At 44.0% G+C, this 2,646-nt stretch overlaps 1 pseudogene; it reads right to left on the minus strand.

Annotated features, from left to right (window-relative positions):
- Positions 1-946: 946 nt before the first annotated feature.
- Positions 947-1,652, minus strand: LOC138076248 (transformer-2 protein homolog beta pseudogene; annotated as a pseudogene).
- Positions 1,653-2,646: the final 994 nt, after the last annotated feature.

Genomic DNA, 2,646 nt, shown 5'->3' on the forward strand with positions numbered 1-2,646 from the left:
TATATAGTACAGATGACGTAAAGGCTGACAAATTCACATTTATATAAGTATTAAGCATTTGCTGTATTGAAAGTTCTTTAGTTCTAATACTAACAGTATGGAGTTACAGCACATAATTTTTTAACATCTAATTGCAGGTACAGGCTTCCTTGGTGGCTCAGCTGGTAAGGAATCCACCTGCAGTGCAGGAGACCTGGGTTCAATCCCTGGGTTGGGAAGATCCCCTGGAGAAGGGAACGATTACCCACTCCAGTATTCTGACCTGGAGAATTCCATGGAAGAGAAAGTCCATGGGGTCTCAAAGAGTCAGACACAACTGAGCCACTTTCACTTTCACATATATTAAGTATGGTATGTTTCATGGACTGCAGGAAATTGGCCATTCTTGTCTTGAATTTACTACTGATGATCTAATCTAAACAGTTCTGCTAAGCGCTGATATGTTAGAAAGCAAAGTAAAAGCCTAACTTTATTGTTGCTTTTTGCCATTTGGTAGCATTTTACACACCAGCTTCGATCTTCAGAAACCCTGGATTCAGTAGAAAACCATTTAAATGAAGTTTTATGCAATAAAAACTTCCCAACAGTCAAATTTTATACTGTAAAAAAATACATGCAAAACATACTTTTCTGAAAACACTCAACTTTGAACAAAGCAGCAAACTACACAAATGCAAAATGAAAACAGCATTTCAACTCCACCAAAAGTAGTCATCAAATTCATGTCACTGTACAGCAAAAACCTCCACAATATTGTAAAGTAATTAACCTCCAATTAAAATAAAGAATTAATTCAAAAGAAAAAAGTAGTCATCATAAAAGATGTAAAAGTCACCTAACTTCTCTAAGCACTATTCACTTTTTAAACGGAAGATGATAAAAAATATTGTCCACAAACAATATCCCAACTCTAGGGCAAGTTTTAGAAAGTCTTCAACCTCTGGCTTTAATGGCGACTAAGTGAGTAGGATGGAGATCTGGAACGTGGTCTGTGTCCTCCACGACTACAGTAAGGAGGAGGTGACCGTCCTCTGCGTATCCGATCCCTGTCTTGCGTGGCTCTCCGCCTCCTCCTCCACCTCCTCCTCTGGAAGTTCTGCTACAATAGTCCCGATCATCAGAGCCTCCATCCTCCCCTCTGCCATAGTAATCCCAACTGCCAGAGCTGCCACAGGGAGGTCGCCCCATGTGAATTCCTGGTGTTGGAGTATGTGGCCTTTTTGTTATAGAGCAATCAGCTGTGATCCTGTGTCCACCGAGCTCCATTCTGTTTGCACACTTTGTTGCTTTCTTGGCATCATCTACATTTTCAAAGTAACACAGGCAAATCCCTATTGAACATCTAGACTGCTGGTCACATACAACAAACCCGTCAGAAATTAGGCCATGTTTAGAGGACACTTCTTTAGATCTCTTTCTGTAGTGTATAAGCACAGTCCAACACCAAGACAACAGATGGGATCAGGATTTGCTGGGTTCCCAGCCTGACCCCTGCGAGTGGACCTGGGAGGATGACTATGGCTATGCCACCTTCCCTAGGCTCTGCCGTAAAATCCGCTAGGGGCTCGTCTGTGGGAGCGGGAGCGAGATCGTGGCCTCGTGCAACGCCTTTGAGGACTTCTTCTGGATCGAGGCCTGCTCGCTGCTGTCATGTATGACTTCTGCTGCCGTCACCATTTGGCGTGCTTCAGTGAGAGCGGCCAGCCTCTCGCACCTCCTTTGCAGAGGCTCTGCCACAGCCTTGAATCACAAACCACGCACTGGTTCGCACACACTGGTTCCCCCGCACATGCCCCCAAGGTGCTGAGAGCCAGAACGCCCTGCACAGCCTCTGCTTCAGCCACTGTGAGGTGTTCACAGATGAAGGGATGTTCACGGTCTCTGATATTCCTTCTTTCTAGATGTGGAACTTAATTCCACCCAAGCCTTCACCACTAATGTGAGAGCTGGACCATGAATGTGGTACAGACTTAATAAATGGCAAAGGGGATTTGGCAGAAGTGATGGGACATCACTTCCAAGATCACGCTGTCGAAACACTGCAGCTTCCATGTTGGTCTGGCACTGTCTCTCCACTGGCCCCCACCCATTGCTCTCTCTCCCTCCCCTCCTCCTTCCAGACTCCCTCCCTGCTTCCGCCCCCTCTCATTATTCACTTTGGGGGCAGTCAGCTGCCACCTTATGAGGAGAGGCCCATATGCTGAGGAACAGAAGGCCTGTCATCAATCCCTGGAGTGACCTCTGAAGCAGATACTCATTTCATCAGAACCTTAAGATGACTGCTGCCCAACAATTAATAATGACTGTCAACTAACTGCAGCCTCATGAGACACTGAGCCACAACTACCCAGTTAAGCTGCTCCCAAATTCCTGACTCCTATAAAAATAATAAATGTTTGTTTTTTTAATCTACTAAGTTTGGGGATAATTTATCATGCAGCAAGAGATAACTAATACAGTGATCTTCAGTTTGGCAAAAATGCCTTAAAAATGACACAAAGAATATGAACTATAACAGAAAAAAATTCATAAATCAGATTTTCTAAAACTTAGAAACTTCTGCTCTTTTAAAGATGCTACAACAGGGTTCCAAACAAGGTGATGCAGACATCAATTTTGCTGTTCCTTACTCTAAGTACAACTAAA

The sequence above is a fragment of the Capricornis sumatraensis genome, chromosome 3 (genome assembly GCF_032405125.1).
Source record: "Capricornis sumatraensis isolate serow.1 chromosome 3, serow.2, whole genome shotgun sequence".
Lineage (NCBI taxonomy): Eukaryota > Metazoa > Chordata > Mammalia > Artiodactyla > Bovidae > Capricornis > Capricornis sumatraensis.